Here is a 10,567-nt window from a genome sequence, read left to right on the forward strand (position 1 = left end):
TCTCTCTAGCCCTTCTTCCAAAATCCATTTTTGTGGAAGTGAAGAGAGAGAGGCTGAGGAACAACCAATCTGCCACTACACACAGCAATAAATCTCTATCCAGATTCTTATGAATTACTGTGGAATTCGGGACTTTTGCTTTGTCTGTGCATGCTGTTGATGTGCTACTTAATACCTTATTCCCTGACATTTCTTGACCTGTTTGGCAATTAGGCTCCTTTTCCTACAGATTGGGAGTTGATTTCCTGAGTACGCACTGCTGGTGAGCTTCCTGGCTGGCATGCGGTACTTTGAAAATCGGCCCTTACGTTTGAGCACTTATGCCATTTCAAGAAATATTACTTGCAGTCTTAACAGTTGCTCTCTGTGGCATTTTCAGTATTACTGGTCTTTAATATTAATCTTTAAAATCTATGTAAACTGATATGTGCATTAGTACTCTATTATTCATATAATTCCTGGAGCCTGCTATCCACTGCTGCCCATCATAATGCCCTGCCAACTATAAAAAGAACAGTAAGCTGAAAATTATAAATAATTCCTAAATTTGTGTACATTTTAGAACAATACGCCTTGAAGTATGTTCCAAGGCAGTAAAATGGACCTTCACTGTCTTCAGTCATCTCAGCTCCTCGATGTATTGCTGTCTAAACTGAGTCCCCGTCTGGTATCTCAAGTGGATGTAAAAGATCCCATGACACTATTTCAAATAAGAGCAGGGGAGTTATCCCCGGTGCCCTGGCCAAGGTTCACCAGACTAATTCCCAGGATGGCAGGACTGACATATGAAGAAAGACTGGATCGGCCAGACTTAGACTTACTGAATTTAGAAGAATGAGAGGGGATCTCACTGAAACATATAAAATTATGACTGGACTGGACAGGTTAGATGCAGGAAGAATGTTCCCGATGTTGGGGAAGTCCAGAACCAGGGGTCACAGTCTAAGGATAAGGGGTAAGCCATATAGGACTGAGATGAGGAGAAACTTTTTTACCCAGAGAGTGGTGAACCTATGGAATTATCTACCACAGGAAGTTGTTGAGTCCAGTTCGTTGGATATATTCAAGAGGGAGTTAGATGTGGCCCTTATGGCTAAGGGGATCAGGGGGTATGCAGAGAAAGCGGGAGCGGGGTACTGAAGTTGCATGATCAGCCATGATCATATTGAATGATGGTGCAGGCTTGAAGAGCCAAGTGGCCTGCTCCTGCATCTATTTTCTACGTTTCTATGTTTCTATGTTATCCCTCAATCCGCATAACAAAAACAGATTATCTGGTCATTATCGCATTGCATTTGTGGGAGCTTGCTTGTGCACACATTTTCTGCCGCGTTTCCCAGATTACAACAATGACTACACTTCAAAAGTACTTCATTGGCTGTAAAGTGCTTTGAGATGTCCAGCGGTCGTGAAAGGTGCTTTAGAAATCCAAGTCTTTCTTTCTTTATAATATATTGCACTGTAGAATGTGTATTATCATATTGTGTCAACAATTTTGCTACATTTCTGCATTGAAATTTAAAGATTTACAAAGTATAAGAAAGAAATAAGAGCAGACTCCTCGAGTCTATAAATAGCTGATCATAGGCTACATTTGCACTTGGGAGATGTGATACAGATCTCTTTAGCTGCATTTCATTCTTGATTCGTACTTGTTTAAATGCCAGATCTATTTTGCTTTTTCACATATTGCTCGCCCAATGCATTTTTAATTTTCATCAGTATTTGAACTTGGACAGAGTTAAGGCTTTGGAAACAGAATTTAATGCAATTAAAATAATATTGCCAAGCTTACCAGATGAAGGATGAATCATGTTCAATCATGTGTAATGCAAAACATTTAATTTTCGTAACGTTTTAACGAGAATTATAGTACAATGTGCTACATTAACATTCATTTGTGAGAAAAACAGGCTGGTTGTATTTCAAAGCTATAAATGGAAGTATAATTTTTCTTCATCATCTGTATTGACAATATATTGCAATGACTTCTTAAATGTAAACAATGATAGATAATTGTGTAATAAGCTGTCCAGCATTTATCAATGTTCCTTTTGTACTTATTTTTCATACCTTGGTTACTATAGCATCTGACATTTGGGTCAGCTCAGTCAATTGCAATAAGTTTCCACCTTAATGATCAATGGACCCTTCTTCTGTTAATGATCAACCAATTTGTTTTATGTTTGGTCCAGTAAAGGACTAACACAGAATTTTTCATTCCCCACTGGTCTGGGCTCCATACTGGTCTGGCATTGAGAAGGGCATTGACAACTGCAATTATATTTCTCTCACAAACAGAATAATAACTAATATAGCTCCCTATGCCTTCAATCCTACCTAAAAAAAAAATCAGAAAATCTGGATTTTCTTGGTGAAGTCTGGCCGATTTTGGGTGGTATAGAGGCAGTGTGGCAAGAGCAATGAGATGGGAAGGCCCTCCACTGATACCTGCCCCCAAAAATATCTGCTCCAATTTTCCTACACTAATCCTGCAATAAACCAGACCTGTTTGCCCTGAGCCTGCATGTAGATGAAGACAGATGGATGTGCCTTAGTAGACTTCACACAGATTTCCTGCACCCTAGAAATCACAGTCTGTATAAAAGGGCTGGTGTTGGGACCAGTTTAGTGTCCTGGCACCAGGAAAAGATGGTGAAGGCCAGAGGGCAGTTCAAACAGAGTTCCCGCAGAAGTTTGAAAATTGGAAAGGACTTCCATTGCACTACAGCACTGAGGTATCAGCATTTAAAAGTATTTGAAAATAAAAAATAACATTGTCAATAAATAATGGCTTTCTCTCTTGAATTTCCCTTATTCTCATTCTTTGAGGAAGAGGATGGTGAAGACAGGAGGAGGAGAGGAAGGAAGACCTGAGAATTTGTCATCATGAACACAAGTGCCACCCAAAATGTAAGTAACCATGCCAAAGGGCCGACAGATCAAAGAGGTCAAATATGGATTTCTCCCAAAGGTAGTGTGTAAGAAAGCTGTGGTTTCCTCTTTGAGGAGTCAGTGAGTTACACCAGCTGTTAGCATCTGATCCTGAAGCCTCTTTTTACTAAGGGTACAACCCTACTGGTGGATGGAAAGGTAAGAACATCTCTAAATTATTGGTCACCAAAGGCTTACATAAAAATATTCTGAAATGCACCAATGTGCCAAAGATTTTCAGTTATTATCTCGTTATTATGTACTATTACTATTTCTTATCATCGTGTTTATCCCTTGTGCCTAAAATTATTTTCACTCACAATCGTAACCTCTGGTGCTATCTCAGGCAGATGTGAGGTTTGGTGGCAAGGATGGAGGTGGCACTCCTCTCAGTGATGCTGATGTTCATGGCGAACCTGCTTCTGGTGTCATATCGATTGTGCGTTCTATGCCGACCTGACCCAGGCCAGAAGCTCCTTCGTGTGCTGACATTAGAGGAGCTTGAATTGATGCAGCCTCAATGTCACTAGCATCAGAAATCCTAACATCTGCATCCACTTCTCGCAGCCCTGGGTACAGGTTTAGTTGGGCTGTATGCCCAGTTAAATTGTGAATGCCCTGAGCTGGGATGCTTTTTAAGGAATCTACTCTGGAAGCAACCATCACCTTCAGAACTTCTGCCTGATTACAAATCTCTTGGAATATCACACTCATCAGAATGATCAGCATGCCCCGATGTACTTCTTGCATTGTGTTGCCGATGCGGATTGTGGACTCCTCCAATGCATCCACTATCCGTAACATGTGAGATGAGACCACTTTCACTACCTGCACATGAGATCTACACTCTCGCATCGCTTTTTGTTCTGTCAGCTGTGACAGTGGGTAGCACTGTTGTCTCTGAGTCAGAAAGTTGTGTGTTCAAGTCCCATTCCAAGGATTTGAGCACATAAATCTAGGCTGACACTGTCGGGGAAGCCGTCTTTTGGATGAGACATTAAACTGAGGTCCCATCTGCTCTCTCATGTGGACGTAAATAATCTCATGGCACTCTGTCGAAGAAGAGCAGGGGAACTATCCTCAGTGTCCTGGCTAATATGTATCCCTCAATCAACATTACAAAAAACAGATTATCTGATCATTATCACATTGCTGTTTGTGGGAGCTTCCTGTGTGCAAATTGGTGCTGTATTTCCCACATTACAACAGCGACTACGCTCCAAAAGTACTTCATTGACTGTAAAGCACTTTGAGACGTCCGGTGGTCGTGAATGACGATATACAAATGGAAGTCTTTCTTTTCTTTCTGTGATCTGGATACCTTGGTTTCTCAGCCGACGCCAGTTGTTTCTGTTGTCCTCAGCTCCCAGGAAGAGACAGCGGACTCTTCATCATCCCTTCACAGTTCCTCTCCTCACTGATGCTCTGTGCTTCACTCTGTCTCCCAAGAGGCAGCGGGAGATCGTGAGTCGGCGAGAGGCAGTGTGGGGAGGCCTATAAAAAGGCCCAGCGTTGGTGAGTAGGCGAGTGGCAGCGGGGATTCGTGAGTCGGCGAGAGGCAGTGTGGGGAGGCCTATAAAAAGGCCCAGCGTTGGTGAGTAGGTGAGTGGCAGCGGGAGTTAGTGAGTCGGCGAGAGGCAGCGGGGATTCGTGAGTCGGCGAGAGGCAGCGGGGATTCGTGAGTCAGCGAGAGGCAGCGGGGATTCGCGAGTCGGCGAGAGGCAGCGGGGATTAGTGAGTCGGCGAGAGGCAGCGGGGATTCGTGAGTCAGCGAGAGGCAGCGGGAGTTCGTGAGTCGGCGAGAGGCAGCGGGGATTAGTGAGTCGGCGAGAGGCAGCGGGGATTCGTGAGTCAGCGAGAGGCAGCGGGAGTTCGTGAGTCGGCGAGAGGCAGCGGGGATTCGTGAGTCGGCGAGAGGCAGCGGGGATTAGTGAGTCGGCGAGAGGCAGCGGGGATTAGTGAGTCAGCGAGAGGCAGCGGGAGTTCGTGAGTCGGCGAGAGGCAGCGGGGATTAGTGAGTCGGCGAGAGGCAGCGGGGATTAGTGAGTCAGCGAGAGGCAGCGGGAGTTCGTGAGTCAGCGAGAGGCAGCGGGAGTTCGTGAGTCGGCGAGAGGCAGCGGGAGTTCGTGAGTCAGCGAGAGGCAGCGGGGATTCGTGAGTCGGCGAGAGGCAGCGGGGATTAGTGAGTCAGCGAGAGGCAGCGGGAGTTCGTGAGTCAGCGAGAGGCAGCGGGAGTTCGTGAGTCAGCGAGAGGCAGCGGGGATTCGTGAGTCAGCGAGAGGCAGCGGGAGTTCGTGAGTCGGCGAGAGGCAGCGGGGATTCGTGAGTCAGCGAGAGGCAGCGGGAGTTCGTGAGTCAGCGAGAGGCAGCGGGGATTCGTGAGTCAGCGAGAGGCAGCGGGAGTTCGTGAGTCAGCGAGAGGCAGCGGGAGTTCGTGAGTCAGCGAGAGGCAGCGGGGATTCGTGAGTCAGCGAGAGGCAGCGGGAGTTCGTGAGTCAGCGAGAGGCAGCGGGGATTCGTGAGTCAGCGAGAGGCAGCGGGGATTCGTGAGTCAGCGAGAGGCAGCGGGGATTCGTGAGTCAGCGAGAGGCAGCGGGGATTCGTGAGTCGGCGAGAGGCAGCGGGGATTCGTGAGTCGGCGAGAGGCAGCGGGGATTCGTGAGTCAGCGAGAGGCAGCGGGAGTTCGTGAGTCAGCGAGAGGCAGCGGGGATTCGTGAGTCAGCGAGAGGCAGCGGGGATTCGTGAGTCGGCGAGAGGCAGCGGGAGTTCGTGAGTCGGCGAGAGGCAGCGGGGATTCGTGAGTCGGCGAGAGGCAGCGGGGATTCGTGAGTCAGCGAGAGGCAGCGGGGATTCGTGAGTCAGCGAGAGGCAGCGGGGATTCGTGAGTCGGCGAGAGGCAGCGGGGATTCGTGAGTCAGCGAGAGGCAGCGGGGATTCGTGAGTCAGCGAGAGGCAGCGGGAGTTCGTGAGTCGGCGAGAGGCAGCGGGGATTCGTGAGTCGGCGAGAGGCAGCGGGGATTCGTGAGTCGGCGAGAGGCAGCGGGGATTCGTGAGTCGGCGAGAGGCAGCGGGGATTCGTGAGTCGGCGAGAGGCAGCGGGGATTCGTGAGTCGGCGAGAGGCAGCGGGAGTTCGTGAGTCGGCGAGAGGCAGCGGGGATTCGTGAGTCGGCGAGAGGCAGCGGGGATTCGTGAGTCGGCGAGAGGCAGCGGGGATTCGTGAGTCGGCGAGAGGCAGCGGGGATTCGTGAGTCGGCGAGAGGCAGCGGGGATTCGTGAGTCGGCGAGAGGCAGCGGGGATTCGTGAGTCGGCGAGAGGCAGCGGGGATTCGTGAGTCGGCGAGAGGCAGCGGGAGTTCGTGAGTCGGCGAGAGGCAGCGGGGATTCGTGAGTCGGCGAGAGGCAGCGGGAGTTCGTGAGTCGGCGAGAGGCAGCGGGGATTCGTGAGTCAGCGAGAGGCAGCGGGGATTCGTGAGTCGGCGAGAGGCAGCGGGAGTTCGTGAGTCGGCGAGAGGCAGCGGGGATTAGTGAGTCGGCGAGAGGCAGCGGGGATTCGTGAGTCAGCGAGAGGCAGCGGGAGTTCGTGAGTCGGCGAGAGGCAGCGGGGATTAGTGAGTCGGCGAGAGGCAGCGGGAGTTCGTGAGTCGGCGAGAGGCAGCGGGAGTTCGTGAGTCGGCGAGAGGCAGCGGGAGTTCGTGAGTCGGCGAGAGGCAGCGGGAGTTCGTGAGTCGGCGAGAGGCCAGCCGGTGCAGCTGCAGCAGGGACGCAAAAAAGAAGTAGATAGAAATCGAAAGATGACGTCACAGCCAAGGGGGTAAGTGATTGGCTGGTGATTGGTAAGTAGTTCTTCGTTTTCTTTTCTATATCAGTAAGCAATGTTGTTGCTAAATTAAGTTAATCTAAGGATTAAGTCATGACAGCACAGCTTGGACACGTGTTATGCTCCTCCTGTACTATGTGGGAAGTCAGGGACGCTTCCGATGTCCCTGACGACTACTTGTGCGGGAAGTGTATCCGCCTCCAGCTCCTGACGGACCGCATTGTGGCACTGGAGCTGCAGGTGGATTCACTCTGGAGCATGCACAATGCTGAGAATGACGTGAATAGCACGTTTAGCAAGTTGGTCTCACCGCAGGTAAAGGGTACACAGCCAGATAGTAAATTGGTGACCAGCAGGAAGAGCAATGCAAGGAAGGTAGTGTCGGGGTCCCCTGCAGTCATCCCCCTGCAAATCAGATATACCGCTTTGGGTACTGTTGAGGGGGATGACTCATCAGGGGGGAGCAGCAGCAGCCAAGTTCATGGCACCAGGGGTGTCTCTGCTGCACAGGAGGCCAGGAAAAAGAGTGGCAGAGCTATAGTGATAGGGGATTCGATTTTAAGGGGAATAGATAGGCGTTTCTGCGGCCGCAACCGAGATTCCAGGATGGTATGTTGCCTCCCTGGTGCAAGAGTCAAGGATGTCTCGGAGCAGGTGCAGGACATTCTGAAAAGGGAGGGTGAACAGCCAGTTGTCATGGTGCATATAGGTACCAACGATATAGGTAAAAAACGGGATGAGGTCCCACGAGACGAATTTAGGCAGCTAGGAGCCAAATTAAAAAGTAGGACCTTAAAGGTAGTAGTCTCAGGATTGCTACTAGTGCCACGTGCTAGTCAGAGTAGGAATCGCAGGATAGCTCAGATGAATACGTGGCTTGAGGAGTGGTGCAGAAGGGAGGGATTCAAATTCCTGGGACATTGGAACAGGTTCTGGGGGAGGAGGGACCAGTACAAACCGGATGGTCTGCACCTGGGCAGGACCAGAACCAATGTCCCAGGGGGAGTGTTTGCTAGTGCTGTTGGGGAGGAGTTAAACTAACATGGCAGGGGGATGGGAACCTATGCAGGGAGACAGAGGGAAATAAAATGGAGGCAGAAGCAAAAGATAGAAATGAGAATAGTAAAAGTGGAGGGCAGAGAAACCCAAGGCAAAAAACAAAATGGGCCACATTACAGCAAAATTCTAAAGGGGCAAAGTGTGATAAAAAGACAAGCCTGAAGGCTCTGTGCCTCAATGCGAGGAGTATTCAGAATAAGGTGGACGAATTAACTGCGCAGACAGCAGTTAACGGATATGATGTAATTGGCATCACAGAGACATGGCTCCAGGGTGACCAAGGCTGGGAACTCAACATCCAGGGGTATTCAACATTCAGGAAGGATAGGCAGAGAGGAAAAGGAGGCGGGGTGGTGTTGCTAGTTAAAGAGGAAATTAATGCAATAGTAAGGAGGGACATTAGCCTGGAAGATGTGGAATCGGTATGGGTGGAGCTGCGGAATTCCAAAGGGCAGAAAATGTTAGTGGGAGTTGTGTACAGACCACCAAACAGTAGTAGTGAGATTGGGGACAGCATCAAACAAGAAATAAGGGATGTATGCAATAAAGGTACAGCAGTTATCATGGGCGACTTTAATCTACAAATTGATTGGGCTAACCAAACTGGTGGCAATGCGGTGGAGGAGGATTTCCTGAAGTGTATTAGGGATGGTTTTCCAGACCAATATGTCGAGGAACCAACTAGAGAGCTGGCCATCCTAGACTGGGTGATGTGTAATGAGAAGCGACTAATTAGCAATCTTGTTGTGCGAGGCCCCTTGGGGAAGAGTGACCATAATATGGTAGAATTCTTTATTAAGATGGAGAGTGACACAGTTAATTCGGAAACTAGGGTCCTGAACTTAAGGAAAGGTAACTTTGATGGTATGAGGCATAAATTGGCTAGAATAGACTGGCAAAGGATACATAAAGGGTTGACGGTGGATAAGCAATGGCAAACATTTAAAGACCACATGGATGAACTTCAGCAATTGTACATCCCTGTCTGGAGTTAAAAATAAAACGGGGAAGGTGGCTCAACCATGGCTAACAAGAGAAATTAAGGATAGTGTTAAAGCCAAGGAAGAGGCATATAAATTGGCTAGAAAAAGCAACAAACCTGAGGACTGGGAGAAATTTAGAATTCAACAGAGGAGGACTAAGGGTTTAATTAAGAGGGGGAAAATAGATAACGAGAGGAAGCTTGCAGGGAATATAAAAACTGACTGCAAAAGCTTCTATAAATATGTGAAGGGAAAAAGATTAGTGAAGACAAATGTAAAATGTAGGTCCCTTGCAGTCGGATTCAAATGAATTTATAATGGGAAACAAAGAAATGGCAGACCAATTGAACAAATACTTCGGTTCTGTCTTCACGAAGAAAGACACAAATAACCTTCCGAATGTACTAGGGGACAGTGGGTCTAGTGAGAAGGAAGAACTGAAGCATATCCTTATTGGTCGGGAAATTGTGTTGGGGAAATTGATGGGATTGAAGGGCAATAAATCCCCGGGGCCTGATAGTCTGCATCCCAGAGTACTTAAGGAAGTGGCCCTAGAAATAGTGGATGCGTTGGTGATCATTTTCCAACAGTCTATCAGTCTGGATCAGTTCCTATGGACTGGAGGGTAGCTAATGTAACACCACTTTTTAAAAAAGGAAGGAGAGAGAAAACGGGTAATTATATATCGGTTAGCCTGACATCAGTAGTGAGGAAAATGTTGGAATCAATCATTAAGGATGAAATAGCAGCGCATTTGGAAAGCAGTGACAGGATTGGTCAAAGTCAGCATGGATTTATGAAAGGGAAATCATGCTTAACGCATCTTCTGGAATTTTTTGAGGATGTAACTAGCAGAGTGGACAAGGGAGAACCAGTGAATGTGGTGTATTTGGACTTTCAAAAGGCTTTTGACAAGGTCCCGCACAAGAGATTGGTGTGCAAAATCAAAGAGCATGGTATTGGGGGTAATGTACTGAAATGGATAGAGAACTGGTTGGCAGACAGGAAGCAGAGAGTTGGGATAAACAGGTCCTTTTCAGAATGGCAGGCAGTGACTAGTGGAGTGCCTCAGGGCTCAGTGCTGGGACCCCAGCTATTTACAATATACATTAACGATTTAGATGAAGGAATGGAGTGTAATATCTCCAAGTTTGCGGATGACACTAAACTGGATGGCGGTGTGAGCTGTGAAGAGGACGCTGAGAGACTGCAGGGTGACTTGGACACATTAGGTGAGTGGGCAAATGCATGGCAGATGCAGTATAATGTGGATAAATGTGAGGTTATCCATTTTGGGGGCAAAAACACGAAGGCAGAATATTATCTGAATGGCGGCAGACTAGGAAAAGGGGAAGTGCAACGAGACCTGGGTATCATGGTTCATCAGTCACTGAAAGTGGGCATGCAGGTACAGCAGGTGGTGAAGAAAGCAAATGGTATGTTGGCCTTCATAGCTAGGGGATTTGAATATAGGAGCAGGGAGGTCTTACTGCAGTTGTACAGGGCCTTAGTGAGGCCTCACCTGGAATATTGTGTTCAGTTTTGGTCTCCTAATCTGAGGAAGGACGTTCTTGCTATTGAGGGAGCGCAGCGAAGGTTCACCAGACTGATTCCAGGGATGGCTGGACTGTCATATGAGGAGAGACTGGATCAACTAGGCCTTTATTCACTAGAGTTTAGAAGGATGAGAGGGGATCTCATAGAAATGTATAAGATTCTGATGGGACTGGACAGGTTAGATGCGGGAAGAATGTTCCCGATGTTGGGGAAGT

General features: G+C 48.2%; 1 long non-coding RNA gene across 2 annotated transcripts in view; it reads left to right on the forward strand.

Annotated features, from left to right (window-relative positions):
* LOC139277057 (uncharacterized) overlaps positions 1-2,896 on the forward strand; it is a 148,307-nt gene extending 145,411 nt beyond the window's left edge. The window contains exon 3 of one of the 2 annotated variants that reach the window (XR_011596026.1): positions 2,833-2,896. This is a non-coding gene — a long non-coding RNA (uncharacterized lncRNA). The remainder of the gene's footprint in view (positions 1-2,832) is intronic. The other variant, XR_011596027.1, reaches the window with a different exon arrangement.
* Positions 2,897-10,567: the final 7,671 nt, after the last annotated feature.

The sequence above is a fragment of the Pristiophorus japonicus genome, chromosome 12 (genome assembly GCF_044704955.1).
Source record: "Pristiophorus japonicus isolate sPriJap1 chromosome 12, sPriJap1.hap1, whole genome shotgun sequence".
Classification (NCBI taxonomy): domain Eukaryota; kingdom Metazoa; phylum Chordata; class Chondrichthyes; family Pristiophoridae; genus Pristiophorus; species Pristiophorus japonicus.